An 18,142-nucleotide genomic window follows, 5' to 3' on the forward strand; every position below is an offset into this window, starting at 1 on the left:
TCTACTTCTCCTCATTCCCTCCACCTCTGACACATATATCCTCTTTGTCAATCTTTCCTCACTCATTCTCTCCATGTGACCAAACCATTACAATACACTCTCTTATGCTCTCTCAACCAAACTCGTTTTATTACCACACATCTCTCTTACCCTATCATTACTTACTTGATCAAACCACTTCACACCACATATTGTCCTTAAACATCTCATTTCCAACACATCCACCCTCCTCCACACAACCCTATCTACAGCCCATGCCTCAAAACCATATAACATTGTTGGAACCACTATTCCTTCAAACATACCCATTTTTGCTTTCCGAGATAATGTTCTCGCCTTTCATTCATTCTTAAACGCTCCCAGAACTTTTGCCCCCCCACCCTGTGACTCACTTCCACTTCCACAGTTCTATCCGCTGCCAAATCCACTCCCAGATATCTAAAATACTTCACTTCCCCCAGTTTTTCTCCATTCAAACTTACCTCCCAATTGAATTGTTCCTCAACCCTACTGTACCTAATAATCTCGCTCTTATTCACATTTACTCTCAGCTTTCTTCTGTTACACACTTTACCAAACTCAATCACCAGCTTCTGCAGTTTCTCACCCGAATCAGCCACCAGCGCTGCATCATCAGCGAACAACAACTGACTCACTTCCCAAGCCCTCTCATCCACAACAGACTGCATACTTGCCCCTCTCCCCTAAACTCTAGCATTCACCTCCCTAACAACCCCAAACATAAACAAATTAAGCAACCATAGAGACATCACACACCCATGCCACAAACTGCCATTCACTAAGAACCAATCACTTTCCTCTCTTCCTACTCGTACACATGCCTTACATCCTTGATAAAAACTTTTCACTGCTTCCAGCAACTTGCCTCCCACACCATATATTCTTAATACCTTCCACAGAGCATCTCTATCAACTCTATCATATGCCTTCTCCAGATCCATAAATGCTACATACAAATCCATTTGTTTTTCTAAGTATTTCTCACATACAAAAAGCAAACACCTGATCCACACATCCTCTACCACATCTGAAACTGCACTGCTCTTCCCCAATCTGATGCTCTGTACATGCCTTCATCCTCTCAATCAATACGCTCCCATACAATTTCCCAGGAATACTCAACAAACTTAGACCTCTGTAATTTGAACACTCACCTTTATCCCCTTTGCCTTTGTACAATGGCATTATGCATGCATTCCGCCAATTTTCAGGCATTTCACCATACATACATTGAATATCCTCACCAACCAGTCAAAACACAGTCACCCCCTTTTTAAACAAATTCCACTGCAATACCATCCAAACCTGCCGCCTTGCCAACTTCCATCTTCCGCAAAGCTTTCACTACCTCTTCTCTGTTTACCAAATCATTCTCCCTGACCCTCCACTTTGCACAACACCTCAACCTTATCTCTGCCACTCTATCATCTAAAACATTCAACAAACCTTCAAAATACCCCCTGGGGATGGGGAAGAATGAATACTTCCCATGTTTTCCCTGCATGTCAGAGAAGGCGATTAAAAGGGGAGGGAACAGAAGGCTGGAAAGCCTTCCCTCTCGTTTTTGATAAATATGTATCCCTCTTTTACAAGTACCCAAGAAGAATTATGGCTTATAAAATCACATGTTATCCCTGGGGATAGGGGAGAAAGAATACTTCCCATGTATTCCCTGCGTGTCATAGAAGGCGACTAAAAGGGGAGGGAGCGGGGGGGCTGGAAATCCTCCCATCTCGTTTTTTTTTAATTTTCCAAAAGAAGGAACAGAGAAGGGGGCTAGGTGAGGATATTCTCCCAAAGGCCCAGTCCTCTGTTCTTAACGCTACCTCGCTAACGTGGAAAATGGCAAATAGTTTGAAAAAAAAAATATATATATATATATGTTTATTATACTTTGTCGCTGTCTCCTGCGTTAGCAAGGTAGTGCAAGGAAACAGACGAAAGAATGGCCCAACCAACCCACATACACATGTATATACATACACGTCCACACACGCACATATACATACCTATACATCTCAACGTATACATATATATACACACACTGACATATACATATATACACATGTACATAATTCGTACTGTCTGCCCTTATTCATTCCCGTCGCCACACATGAAATAACAACCCCCTCCCCCCCAGCATGTGCACGAGGTAGCGCTAGGGATAGGGGAGAAAGAATACTTCCCATGTAGTCCCTGCAAGTCGTAGAAGCGACTAAAATGGGAGGGAGTGGGGGGGGGTGGAAATCCTCCCCTCCTGTTTTTAATTTTCCTCAAGAAGGTACAGAGAAGGGGCCAAGTGAGGATTTCCCTCAAAGGCTCAGTCCTCTGTTCTTAATGCTACCTCGCTAATGCGGGAAATGGCAAATAGTATGAAAAAAAATGTATGTATATATAATATATATTATTTACTTATCATACTTGATTGCCGTTTCCCAGATCATCGAGGTAGCACCAGGAGACAAACGAAGAATGTCCCATGCACTCATATACACAAATATATACATAAACGCTCATACACACACATATATGTATATTATTTATTTATTATCTTATTTTGCTTTGTCGCTGTCTCCCGCGTTTGCGAGGTAGCGCAAGGAAACAGACGAAAGAAATGGCACAACCCACCCCCATACACAATGTACACACACACACACCCACACATGCAAATATACATACCTATACATCTCAATGTACACATATATATACACACACAGACACATACATATATACCCATGTACACAATTCACACTGCCTACCCCTATTCATTCCCATTGCCACCTCGCCACCTCGCCACACATGGAATACCATCCCCCTCCCCCCTCATGTGTGCGAGGTAGCACTATGAAAAGACAACAAAGGCCCCATTCGTTCACACTCAGTCTCCAGCTGTCAAGCAATAATGCCCGAAACCACAGCTCCCTTTCCACATCCAGGCCCCACACAACTTTCCATGGTTTACCTATACCTATACCTATGTATACATACATATATACATATATTTTTTTTTTTTTTTTGCTTTGTCGCTGTCTCCCGCGTTTGCAAGGTAGCGCAAGGAAACAGACGAAAGAAATGGCCCAACCCACCCCCATACACATGTATATACATACGTCCACACACGCAAATATACATACCTACACAGCTTTCCATGGTTTACCCCAGACGCTTCACATGCCTTGATTCAATCCACTGACAGCACGTCAACCCCGGTATACCACATCGCTCCAATTCACTCTATTCCTTGCCCTCCTTTCACCCTCCTGCATGTTCAGGCCCCGATCACACAAAATCTTCTTCACTCCATCTTTCCACCTCCAATTTGGTCTCCCTCTTCTCCTCGTTCCCTCCACCTCCGACACATATATCCTCTTGGTCAATCTTTCCTCACTCATTCTCTCCATGTGCCCAATCCATTTCAAAACACCCTCTTCTGCTCTCTCAACCACGCTCTTTTTATTTCCACACATCTCTTTTACCCTTACGTTACTTACTCGATCAAACCACCTCACACCACACATTGTCCTCAAACATCTCATTTCCAGCACATCCATCCTCCTGCGCACAACTCTATCCATAGCCCACGCCTCGCAACCATACAACATTGTTGGAACACTATTCCTTCAAACATACCTGTTTTTGCTTTCCGAGATAATGTTCTCGACTTCCACACATTCTTCAAGGCTCCCAGAATTTTCGCCCCCTCCCCCACCCTATGATCCACTTCCGCTTCCATGGTTCCATCCGCTGCCAGATCCACTCCCAGATATCTAAAACACTTCACTTCCTCCAGTTTTTCTCCATTCAAACTCACCTCCCAATTGACTTGACCCTCAACCCTACTGTACCTAATAACCTTGCTCTTATTCACATTTACTCTTAACTTTCTTCTTTCACACACTTTACCAAACTCAGTCACCAGCTTCTGCAGTTTCTCACATGAATCAGCCACCAGCGCTGTATCATCAGCGAACAACAACTGACTCACTTCCCAAGCTCTCTCATCCCCAACAGACTTCATACTTGCCCCTCTTTCCAAAACTCTTGCATTCACCTCCCTAACAACCCCATCCATAAACAAATTAAACAACCATGGAGACATCACACACCCCTGCCGCAAACCTACATTCACTGAGAACCAATCACTTTCCTCTCTTCCTACACGTACACATGCCTTACATCCTCGATAAAAACTTTTCACTGCTTCTAACAACTTGCCTCCCACACCATATATTCTTAATACCTTCCACAGAGCATCTCTATCAACTCTATCATATGCCTTCTCCAGATCCATAAATGCTACATACAAATCCATTTGCTTTTCTAAGTATTTCTCACATACATTCTTCAAAGCAAACACCTGATCCACACATCCTCTACCACTTCTGAAACCACACTGCTCTTCCCCAATCTGATGCTCTGTACATGCCTTCACCCTCTCAATCAATACCCTCCCATATAATTTACCAGGAATACTCAACAAACTTATACCTCTGTAATTTGAGCACTCACTCTTACCCCCTTTGCCTTTGTACAATGGCACTATGCACGCATTCCGCCAATCCTCAGGCACCTCACCATGAGTCATACATACATTAAATAACCTTACCAACCAATCAACAATACAGTCACCCCCTTTTTTAATAAATTCCACTGCAATACCATCCAAACCTGCTGCCTTGCCGGCTTTCATCTTCCGCAAAGCTTTTACTACCTCTTGTCTGTTTACCAAATCATTTTCCCTAACCCTCTCACTTTGCACACCACCTCGACCAAAACACCCTATATCTGCCACTCTATCATCAAACACATTCAACAAACCTTCAAAATACTCACTCCATCTCCTTCTCACATCACCACTACTTGTTATCACCTCCCCATTTGCGCCCTTCACGGAAGTTCCCATTTGCTCCCTTGTCTTACGCACTTTATTTACCTCCTTCCAGAACATCTTTTTATTCTCCCTAAAATTTAATGATACTCTCTCACCCCAACTCTCATTTGCCCTTTTTTTCACCTCTTGCACCTTTCTCTTGACCTCCTGTCTCTTTCTTTTATACATCTCCCACTCAATTGCATTTTTTCCCTGCAAATATCGTCCAAATGCCTCTCTCTTCTCTTTCACTAATACTCTTACTTCTTCATCCCACCACTCACTACCCTTTCTAATCAACCCACCTCCCACTCTTCTCATGCCACAAGCATCTTTTGCGCGATCCATCACTGATTCCCTAAATACATCCCATTCCTCCCCCACTCCCCTTACTTCCATTGTTCTCACCTTTTTCCATTCTGTACTCATATATACATATATATATATGTACACATATACATACTTATACACAGACAGACATATATACACATGTACATATTCATAATTGCTTGCTTTCATCCATTCCTGGCGCTACTTTACCCCACAGGAAACAGTATCGCTTCCCCCTGCTTCACGAAGTCAAAAAAGGCTACATTCGTTCACAGTCAGTCTCTAGCTGTTATGTGTAATGCACCGAAAACACAGCTCCCTAACCACATCCAGGCCCCACAGACCTTTCCATGGTTTATCCCAGATGTTTCACATGACTAAGTCCATAAAAATTATCAAAACCAACGTTTATTCTTATCAACTAAGAGTTAAGTATTTGTAGTTTAAGAAAAACACCATTTACCAAATTAGTTGATCTTAAGTAAGGCCTATGTGGGTGAAGTGGGGGCACAAATTGGGTGCCACAGGCATGTCGAGTCACAGCAAATGGAGTACAACTGCCCATCTTGATCAGCATTTGGTCAACAAAGCCTCTACAAAACTCCAGTGGCTCATTCTTTGTTTGGGTTGTCATCTATGGCCAATCTACAGTGCTTTGATCACAGACAGTAGCACTAATAAGGTTAGAGCTTACATTATTCATCCCTTGCCAATTTCTTAATCTATTTGACAGAACATCAAAATATCACCATCCCCCTTGCTGGGCTCTAGAATACTTTTGTTTCATGCCTTTCTCATCTAATCCATATTGTTTTTATGTGCTTGATTCTCTGTTTCTTCCATACTGTAAAGCTTCTAGTCCTAGAATATTTTCCTTAATTTCCATTTGATACAAAGCATAAATAATCATACATCTTTTTGCTTCCAGATTGTACAACTGAAGTCCTTTTGATCTTTCATGATAGTCCATTTATTCCATTCTTTCAATATTGGAGGTAAAGCATTTCTGAAGTCTTTTCCAACTTGTTAATCTCAATATGTTTTGTTGATAAAAAAACAAGCAGTTTTCAATTATCCCTCTTATACAGATAGTGATCATCTCCAGTACTTAAAAGTTCTCATCATGCATTACCTGATTCATTAACATAATCTTTTTTTTCAGAGTAGTTTTTAAATTTCAAATATTCAAATTGATAACTTCTAGATATTGAAAATTTTTAAACTCTCCACCTCACTTCCTACTGGAAACTTTTAGGGTGATACCATTACACAGTTAATCCTTCCAATATTTTTTAGATCGTCTCTCAAAAAATTTCTATCGGTTCTCTGCTGCTCAGTTATATATTACAGTACATTTCAAATTTATGCATTTTCTCTAGGACTTTAAATTACATCATTTTACTATCTCTAAGAGTGCTTATTGCATATCCCCTAACTGGTTTCTTTTCTGTTACCAGGCTCCACCTGTAAATGGTTTCATCATGAGTGGGAAGTCACCTTTGGCATGTCTGTATCGTGTCCATGAACAGAAAGGTGTCATCTTGTTGAGAAACTTTCTACGCCAAAGGAGTTCATCATTTCCCTGCTTTTGCACAGAGTGCAGCCATGAAGCTGCAAAAGACTTATACTTAGGGTCCGGAGTTGTATAACTAATTACTTATCAGTGCAATAGGGGAGAGAATACTTCACTTAAAGGGCCCCATCCATTGAACTATCTTTACCATTATACAACTTTTAAACTACTGTATGAATTCAAATTTTCATCACCAAGCTTACCTAATTTATCCACACCTCTGAATCCATATGAGAACTTCTTTACAGCTTTATGAAAAATGACCTCAGTTGCCATTTCTTTATATCTTTGAGGGAAATATTCGCAGTTGTTATTGACAAATAAGTTAACAAATTTGAAGGTTACAATAAACTGTTTTAGCTCTCTGTCATAATCTTATTGCATGTTTACCTAGTTAAGGAGCATCCATGCTGCCACCATAGGCCCTCCCTCTCCACTCAACAACCACCCTCACTAACAAAGAGGCAGGTATATTATTATTCTTTAAAACAACATCCTATAAACATATTCTGTAGGGGGATTTTTTTTTTTTTCTGCTAATAGAAAGGATCAATACCAAGAGTTCATTAGCCAAGAATTATGGCACTATGGTGAACAGTTTTGTGAAATTTACATGAGAGTATAGAAGAAACACTAGTACCTTAACCTCAGACACAGGTCAAATAGTAAAACAGTTAGGGTGGTTTAATAATGTACAAATATGAAAGGAATTGAATAAGTTCAAAAGCATTTTCAGTAGAAGACATTAAAGACCCATCAACACTCAGATGGAATGGGGAGTCTTGGAAAGCAATAAAATACCTAATGGAGACATAATGTATTAAAGAGTCTCGACCAACATATGGGTAATGGTCCTGATGAAATATCTTCATATGTGCAGATGTGCACAGATACACTTGACAAACCACTTGAAACATTATTCAAGATGTAGCTATAAGCAGCCAGGGTGCCAAAGGAGTGAAAGGGAGCAGACATCATACCTATCTGAATGAAAGGAGATTGGGAGGATGCAGTGAACTACAGATGGGTCTTCCTAATGAACTTTGTAAAGTACTGGAAAAGATAATCAGAAAGCAAATGACTGACTCCTGCACAAGAAAACCTATCTGAATAGAGACAACATGATTTCAGGAAAAGGTTATGTCCAATGAATTTTCTATATTTCTACAAGAGAGTAATTGTTTTGAGCAAAAGAGAAAGCCGAGTGGATTGTCTATATATGGACGGACAGAGATCATTTGACACAGTCACACAGTAGACTGCAAAAGAAGCTGCATCACCATGTAAGAATAAAGAGGAGATTCCTTTGATGAATGAAAGATTGTTTGTGGAAGGGTACAAAGTTTATATTGCTCTTCTTGATCTATGTGAATGATTTGCCAGAAGAATTGGACTCCCACATGCACATGTTTGAACATGATGAAAAGATCATGAGGAAAGTAAAAAAAGTGAAGTAGATTACATAAGCTGTGATCACAAGGGACCTAGACAAACTCGAAAGTTGACCTGATATATGGTTGATGAAATTCAACCAGAATATATGTAAAATGATAAATATGAACAAGAGTGGAAGAAGGCCTGAATAAGAACATTACCTTGCAGGAAATATGCAGCAGAATCTATGTGTGAGAGGGACTTGGTTGTTCACATCATCCCTAAACTGTCACCATAGTCCAACATTACATAAACAGTAAAGGAGACAAACTGTTTGCTAGCAACTCTTAGAATATCATGCAAATAAAATGATAAGGAAATACTTGGCAGAGTGTTTAAATCCTATATAAAGCCATACCTAGAATATGCTTCTCAAAGTTGTCCTTGCTTAAACTTAAAGAAGCCCAAGAACCAAAAAAGAAATCCAGAGGACAACAAAGATGATGCTACTGGAATAAATAATCTGAGATACATGGAAAGCAATAGTCCTTAAACTTGCCCACCATGGAGGAGAGAGATGTGAAGGGTGATACGATCACAATCTTTCTGTTTCTAAACCAGCTTGATGACATGCCGAGAAATTCCTCAAAAAATGCAGGTATAGAAACACCAGGGGCCATAACATGAAATTTAGCAATCAAGAAACTTGTTAAAAAAGGAACACAAGAAATACTTTTATAAGAGGAGTATACTGAGTTAAATGAATGTGAATGTAGATAGTATGTATTGATTAAAAAAAGTCGCAAGATATCACAGAAATTTCAAGGGATGGGCCCCACAAATGCAGATCTCCCTCCCCGTACGAAACTAAAGCGTAATGAAGATAGGTATTCATGGATACAATCCTGCTCTTTAACACTATGACCATCTCATCAATCCTTTTCATATTAAGGATACTAATCTACTGTTATATAGCAGGGTAGCAGGGAGCTAAGTATGTCCAGCTACACATGTAAAATCTTGCCACAAATTGAGTTCTGTGTGTGCTAGAAGCTCTACTGATTGACCATAGATGGCAACACAAACAAAGGATTAATCACTGGAACTGTCTGCAGGCCTTAATACCCTACTAGAGACCACTGTGGTTAGATATGGCTCATTCCTAAACACTAGCCAAGTTAATGGAGCTCAACCCTCCTGTATTGCCCACAACCATGCCCTTGCCACTAAAATGCCATCCTAATTTAGGATTGGGCAACCAAGTAGATAATGTATTTTTCCTGAAGTACAAGTGCCTAATTCTGATTTATAAAAAGATCAATAGTTTTTCAAAGCTTCTCTAAACCTGATCATACAAACAAAAGAAATTATGAAATACAAGTTTATGCAACTTGTGTAAATAAGGTCCAGTCTTATGTATAATATGTTTTCCTGAACAAGGAATGGTTACATCTTTATCCATATGATTTTTTTTCATATCTTTTCTGCACACCTTTTTATAATGGAAAAATTTACCGGGCTCTGAAAAATTCAACTGTGAACTGAAAGGGTTAAATTCTTTGATCCTTCACCAATGACGTCAATTACTTTTCATCATAAAATGACCATAACGTTAGCAAGACTAGCCATCAAATCCACTTAAAACAATATTAGATAGTGGAAATCATCATTTCAACCCAAGAATTGTTAAGAATATGAAAAGGATTCTCCTTTAATCAATGGTGTACAAATTAGTTCAACTAGTTCAATATGATGTCAAGATTCTTCTGAAAGTAAATACATTGCACCAGATGAAAATTCTTTATGATAAATAGATTTTCAGCTTATGAAGTAATATTAGGGTTTAATTGCAACTATACAAGTATACTGTAATTCTTGCTTCACCACATAAAGGCACATTAGTATATATGAAAGAAATTATAAAGAAATCTGATTACTGTGGCATAATTTCAAATAGCTTTACATTTACCTAATCCGAGTACATGGGAATGTTTTTTTATATCTTCTGTGTATGAGATACTTCAAAGCTTGAGTTCACACACACTGTGAAGGCTTTGATGGTATACTATTACATTCACCTTTTCCTTTCTTTGTACATTGTGCTGGTATATATTAACACACTACAGTTTTGCTTGTATACTTTTTCTTCATAGTGTGAGGGGAAGTGTCTTTCTTTTACACTCAACTCTGAAGGCTCAGAAACTTTAGACATATATTTTGCATAATTTCCCTGCATACCCTTCCAACAGGCCCATGATCACTTGTTCTCTGAAATTCCTTTGGGTTAATTTTTAAGATGTACTTTGAATGTTGCAACATATATCATAAACATTTGAAGAGGAAGAGAAGTTTAAGCCTTGTGAAACATAATTTCTATAATTTTTTTATCATTTTGAAAAAATTATATAAGTAAACATTCACAATACATATCAATATGTTATACTATCAACAACTTGAAAAAATTGAGATAAAATTTTTAAAAAATGGGAGAATCAAGAGAAGATGGTGGCATGGGGTGATCAGCTGGCTCTGTGCTTTTATTCAAGTTTACTGCTGTTGTTGGGAGTTGGCAGCACATCTTGGGGTCTAGTAACCACTTTCTATGCCAGAAAGAATGAACAAACTTTGCATTAAGGGAAAACATTCCTGGTGAATATGGAGGAAAGATGAAATATGTGCATTAGGATAGATAATTTTCATTTGTCTACAGTCTAACTACGCAATCAAAGGGTTAAGGTTAAATTACTGATCATTTCTAATATGGAGCTCTCAATTCTTAAGTCTGCAACCATATTTATAACCATTCAGGGTTTTCTAACCTCTGTTTATTTTAGGTCCTTAGTTAACTTATCTTGAACTGTTTCATTCTTGTAACTGTATAATTCTGTGTTAACCTTTCCATATAAAGTATTACTGGTGTTATCACAAACTCACTTATACAGGTTTTGATTAATGTTGTAATTTGTTTCACTGTCTGCTATTCTCCTCACTATTTTCATTATTTGTCTTATCTTTTATTTCAACTATCTCTATTCATTATAGTGATTCTTTTAATTCTACCCTTCACAGATATTCCCTAAATTACAGTTACTCTGTCTATTCTTATTCAAATCAATGCCACTGGTAAAGTAAAGGTGCTTTCCAATTTCATTTTTTCATGTTAGCATTTTTCTCACATGGCAAAAATTTCAAACTCATCCATCCAGACCCAGGAAACTCCTTCAATAGGCAAAAAAAAAAAAAAAAAAAAAAAAAAAAAAATTACAACCCATGGAAGAAATTGGCCAGATATTTGATGAAGCAATCAGTCTTGCTTAATTGTATAACTTTTCCATTCCTCACCTACAACTCGCATTTTTAACACACACTATGCACCTCTATGGTAATTACAGTGTATATATACATAGTGAGATATTTATGAAAACATTTGCTTCTGTTTTGTACTTATCAATTGTTACTGTCTTTAGCACTTAACCATTCATACAGTCATCTATTTTCAGTATGGATTTATTAAATGTCTAAAATCTACTTCAGCTAGGATACCTGAAAATTACTAACAATCAGGAAAATATCCTCAATATATAATATCATGCTTAGTGGAAAACCCTTCAATCTATGCCTTTCCAATTTATACTTAGGTTTTAAGGAAAATATTTCCAATTTATACTTAGGTTTTTAGGAAAATATCTCGGTGTAAATAAAGGACAAGCTGTGCTTCCATGATCTATTTGTTTCCACATTTGTCTCCATTTTTGTTTTATACTTCATCTTATCTTACTTGGTCCATATGTTTCACATATTTCTAATTCCTTTATCAAGTTCTATGACTAGATAAACTAGTCCTTAGCCTTAAGTTTCACCTACTTTTGATTCCTCTATCTATTCCCACAACTCCTGATGGACTACATATTTTCACTTATCACATCACTAACAACGCTCATATTATTCGAAATGCTAGAATGCTTCTAGAAGTCAAATAATTTTTTCTTCTCCATACATAAACTTTTGCCTTATAATTTCCAATGTTGTACATTCTCCTACATACAAAAGGATGTTCATGTATTCATATTTCATCATAAAGCACCCTAACCCATTCCAATGAAATCCCCTCTCCCAAAGAACACACAAACATACTCATAAGACACTACTCAAAGGTCAACCACAAGCCAACCTCACATCTAAATACGAGTCATGAAAGAATTACATAAAATACAACAAGAAACAATTGCCCCCCACCCTTCACTCCAACTAATAAAAGCAATGCAATTAAAACCTTAAAGAAATCCTGCTACAGATACTAACAACATATCAAACATTCACGTAAACACTTTGACCCATTTGCAATCCAAGCACTTACAGATATCTTTAACCACTCTTAACTACACAACAAAGTCCCTGACATCTGGAAACTTGCCAACATAATAACCAATCCTAAAACCTTTTAAACCACCAAAATCCCTCTCCTCATACTGCCATATATCACTTCTATCCTCAGTATCCAAACTGTGAAAAACTGATCCACAAAATAATCAAACAAAACATCCCAGTCTTATTCATACAACATTGCTTCAGATCCAACCACACTTCACACAATGTATGCTGGATGACTTCAACCAACCACAAGCCCCCTTCCAGCAGAGAATGAGTGGCAATAGACATCAACAAAGCATTCAAAACTGTCACCTGACACATCCTCACACAAAAGATAGCCAACTGTCATGGCAGAGTTACTCTACAATGAAATTCCTCAGGGTGCAGTTCTTTCTCAAACCTTCTTCAATTTCCTCCTGCACAACCTCCTATTACCTTGAGCAAACCACAACATGATGGCTCTTTCATGTGCAGATGACCTCACAATCACATCACAATACCCTAATACTACAAGAGCATCAACAAACATATAGCACTGCAATACTCCACTAGACCAATAGATCACTCAAAGAAGAATGTCCACCTCTACACAGAAGTTCTTAATCACTCTTTTACCCCTGAAACACATGAATTCAACTCACATTCTCCTCTCATCATGAATGGACAGTCACCTGCACTGAACAAAACACCAACCATTTTAGGCATCACAAATGACACACATGGGGTCCATTGCTCACACCACTGGTACCAACACAAAAGCAATACACAAACTGAATACTTCGGAATACTAATTGGCACCGGGTTTGGACAAGAAGAAGAATCCTAAGCATCTTCTACAAACAATTCACCTGATCCACTTTAAACTTTACTTTATGTGCCTGATCTTCAGTCCTCTCAAAATCAAATATAACAATGCTACAAACCATGCAAGATAGAGCAGTCAGATCAATGGCTGCCTAGGAACCACAAACATTCATTACCTACAGAGAAAGAAAGGTCTTCCTAATGCAATCCCACCTTAACATGCTCAGTACTCAATTCTATGCAACAGCACAGAAACCCTTCCATTCACAACTAACACCAATATCCAAAAAGAAATAAGAAGTTTACTCCTGCCTCATCCTTCAGCAACCTCCATTCACAGATCCCTCACCCTGTCCCCTAACATTTATGATGCTAACAAAACACAGACACTGAAATAACCAAGCAATTACTAAATACCTGCCCTACACCCCATCCGACACTCCCCCAACAAACATGAGTCACACTTTCTTATGTATGACCTAGGAATCACCCACCTCTGAAACAGTACAAATATTATTTCAACATATCTCAGGACACTTCATGCTCATGATGCACCATCCACAATGAAGGTACCATGCACTTACTACTCAATTGCCCTGCACTATCTGCACAAAGAAGCACACACAACAACTATACTCTGTGACTTACAGACCTGAATGGTGGAAGTGGCTGGCTTCCTGAGTGCTGCAAGAGCCTCATAAAGTAAGTAATAATGATGTGTGGGTGTATATGATATGTAAATATGTAAATCATGCATATATGAAAATGCATACAAGTAAATATTGTGCAAATGACACTTACAAGATTTGTGAAATCATACCTAAAAAAAACCCCATAAAGTGTGAAATGTGGACAGGTGTCTGCACAACAAAATCACACCTGGAAAAAAGCCATAATCATCTTACACTTACATAAGCAAGGAGCATCCATACCACAAGCCAGGGCCCTCACCTGTCTACGCAACACTGTCCCACATCAATACTTTTTTTTGGGGGGGGGGTATTTTCGTCAATACCATTAGGTATAGAAATATTCTGCAAGGGAATTTTTTCTTTCACATTATTTCTTTATTTGTGCACTTGGAAAGCATCATTTCAGTTGAATTGCACAGCTTATGGGTTAAATGGTACCTAAATTACACACCATGACGGAGTGTGACACAGTGATGGAGAGCTATGTGGTTATATGTAAGAGATGGAACACATCACAAAATTGCAAAATATAATGTTACTTCCTAGTGAAAAAAAAAGATATATCAGAGGAACCAGCAACATTACCAATAAGACATATGAAAATACAATGAAGGTTCCAAAAGTTTTAGCATTTTTCTTTTTGTAATGCAGATTTAGATCAATTTCATTCTTCTTCACTTTTGTATTGTAGATACAAGTAACCCTATACAATAAAATTCTATCACTTGAAGGACAAAGCAGCAAAATATTCATACCAGGAACAATCAGCATTTGTAAATTATTCACGTGACATAACATCACAGGCAACTGCAGAGGTTTACTTACATTTTCAAGATCCCTTTGGTAAGCATGAAAACTTCTTAAATAGGGACAAACATCAATCGCTGAGGTATTCTTTAAAACAAAGCTTCCCAAAAGTATATCATGAGACAATGCATACTATAATTTTAGAGCAACTGTGTCCAAAAGTCTAACTGTCATATTTTGAAAAAGATATGTTAATTATATTAAACTGTTACATAAAAGTTCTTACATCACATATCAGACATAACTGATACTGTAATGGACACTACACTAAAGAAGAGGAAACAAAAATCTACAAAACTACTGATACAGGTCTAATCCATGGTGTTCCAATGGAATACAATTTTGTTATTTTCTATAGATAAATAACTAAGATAATGGGGAATGATATGACACCACAAACACAACATAACTCTGCTGTAAAAACAACAAACATTAGCAAACAATTCTCTGCGATCTGAAAAAGAAACTGCTCCCTATACTTATCTGTTACAAGACCTGTTACTGCAAATTTTTTTCTAAATCATACCCATATTTCATTTTTTTGTGTCATTACTTTCCGTATGCAGTTACAAGACAACTATAAGTGATGATGCGACTTCCTGGGGTGTATTGTCCTTCAAAGTGTATCGTATTACATTATATGCTGATAACACCATATAATTATATATTTTTTCATTATACTTTGTCACTGTCTCCTGCATTAGCAAGGTAGCGCAAGGAAACAGATGAAAGAATAGCCCAACTCACCCACATACACATGTATATACATAAACGCCCACACACACACATTATACATACCTATACATTTCAATATACACATACATACACAGACATACACATAAATACACATGCACATATTCATACTTGCTGCCTTCATCCATTCCCGTCACCACCCTGCCACACGTGAAATGGCAGCCCCCTCCCCCCACACAAGTGTGGGGTAGCACTAGGAAAAGACAACAAAGGCCACATTCATTCACACTCAGTCTCTAGTTGTCATGCGTAATGCACCGAAACCACAGCTCTCTTTCCACATCCAGGCCTCACAAAACTTTCCATGGTTTATCCCAAACATTTTGCATACCCCAGTTCCATCCATTGACAACACATTGACCCCAGTATACTACATTGTTCCAATTCACTCTATTCCATGCATGCCTTTCACCCTCCTGCATGTTCAGGCCCTGATTGCTCAAATTTTTTTTTCTCTATCTTTCCACCTCCAATTTGGTCTCCTGGTTCCTCTTGTTCCCTCAGTTTCTGACATATATCCGTTTTGTAAACCTTCCCTCAAAACCATTTCAGCACACACTCATTTGTTCTCTCAACCACACTCTCCTTATTTCCACTAATCTCTCCTACTCTTTCATTAATTACTCAATCACACCACCTTACACCACATATTGTCCTCAAACATCTCATTTCCAACACATCCACCCTCCTCTGCATATCATAATATTGTTGAAACCATTTATTCCTTCAAATATACCCATATTTGCCCTTCGAAATAAAGTTCTCTCTTTCCACACATTCTTCATTGCTCCCAGAACACTCACCCTCCCCCCAATCTATGATTCACTCCTTCTTCCATGGTTCCATTCACTAACATGTCCACTCCCAGATATCTAAAACACTTCCCTTCCTCCAAATTTTCTCCATTAGAACTTACATCCCATCAATCTATATATATTTCTGGTGCATTTTCCAACTGGAACTCCCCCAAGGGGGTGGCTCTGGCAACAAAGTCTCCATAACTGGTGGACTCTGGTGCCACTTCCTAACCTTCCCCCTTAATAGGCCACTGGCAGATGGAACTCTAGTGCAGTGTTTGCAGAGGCTCCTACCTAATGTTTCTATAGACCAGTGCTTCCTAATGTGTCTACCTAATGCTCCTGCCTACTACTCCCTAATGTTTCTGCCTAATGCTCCTGCCTAAATGTTCTGACCTACTACTGCTATATACTGTCCCTACCATTTTCCCAAAAGGCAGGGCTAGCACATGGTGCTCACCACAGTAAAATCTAGTTATGAAGACTGAACTGTAAAAAGTGTTGTCAAGTATCATGTGTAACAAGGAGAGATTGTATGTCCCAACTAACTTGCTCTTTACCCTGTTGAACCTAATAACCTTGCTTTTATTCACATTTATTCTTAAACTTCTCCTTTCACACACTCTTCCAAACTCACTCACCAACCTCAGCACTTTCTCACCTGAAACAGCCACCAGTGCTGCATCATCTGCAAACAATAACCGACTCACTTCCCAGGCCCTCTCATTCCCAACAAACTGCATACTTACCCTTCTCTCCAAGACTCATGCATTCACCTCCCTCACCACCCCATCCAAAAACAAATAAACAGCCATGGAAACACCACACACCACTGCCGCAGACCAACCCTCACTAGGAACCATTCACTCTCCTCTCTTCCTTCTCATACACATGCATTACACACTTGATTAGAAATCACTGCTTCAAGCAGCTTACCTCCCACACCATATATTCTTGAGACCTTCCACAAAGTATCATTCTCAACCCTCTCATATGCCTTCTCTAGATCCATGAAGTATTACTCATACACATTCTTCAAAGCAAACACCTGATCTACACATAATCCACCACTTCCAAAACCACACTGTTCCTCCCAAATCTGATGCTCTATAAACGCTTTCAAACCTAGGTATACTCAATAAACTTATACCTCTGTAGTTTAAACACTCACCTTTAACCCCTTTGCATTTATACAATGGAACTATACATGCATTCTGTCAGTCATCAGGCACTTCACCATAATCCATACATACAATGGATATCCTTACCAACCAATCAACAACACAGTCACCCCCTTTCTTAATGAATTCAACTGCAGTACCAAACACTCCTGCTGCCTTACCACATTTCATCTTCCTCAAGGCTTTCACCACCCTTCCTCTATTCACCAAACCACTCTCCGTGACTCTTTCACTTCGTATACCATCCCAACCAAAACATCCAACATCTGCCACTCTATCAACAAACACTTATAACAATCCTTCAACATACTCCATCTCCTCCTAACATCATCACTACCTATTATCATTTCCTGTTTTGACTCTTCCAAAACCTGACTCACGTCTGCTTCCATGGTTCCATTTGCTGCCAAGTCCACTCCTAGATATCTAAAACACTTCACTTCCTCCAATAATTCTCCATTCAAACTTACATCCCACCTAACTTGTCCCTAAACCCTACTGAACCTAATAACCTTGCTCTTATTCACATTCACTCTAAACTTTCTCCTTTCACACACTTTTCCAAACTC

At 38.6% G+C, this 18,142-nt stretch overlaps 1 protein-coding gene and 1 long non-coding RNA gene across 2 annotated transcripts in view; one reads left to right on the top strand and one right to left on the bottom strand.

Annotated features, from left to right (window-relative positions):
- LOC139755347 (tyrosine-protein phosphatase non-receptor type 2-like) overlaps nt 1-18,142 on the bottom strand; it is a 109,408-nt gene that overhangs the window by 15,675 nt on the left and 75,591 nt on the right. The window lies entirely within an intron of this gene.
- On the top strand, nt 4,396-12,729 carry LOC139755345 (uncharacterized). The gene is made up of 2 exons (XR_011714083.1): nt 4,396-6,216; nt 6,679-12,729. It is a non-coding gene; the product is annotated as an uncharacterized lncRNA (long non-coding RNA).

This window comes from Panulirus ornatus, chromosome 19 (genome assembly GCF_036320965.1).
Source record: "Panulirus ornatus isolate Po-2019 chromosome 19, ASM3632096v1, whole genome shotgun sequence".
NCBI lineage: Eukaryota > Metazoa > Arthropoda > Malacostraca > Decapoda > Palinuridae > Panulirus > Panulirus ornatus.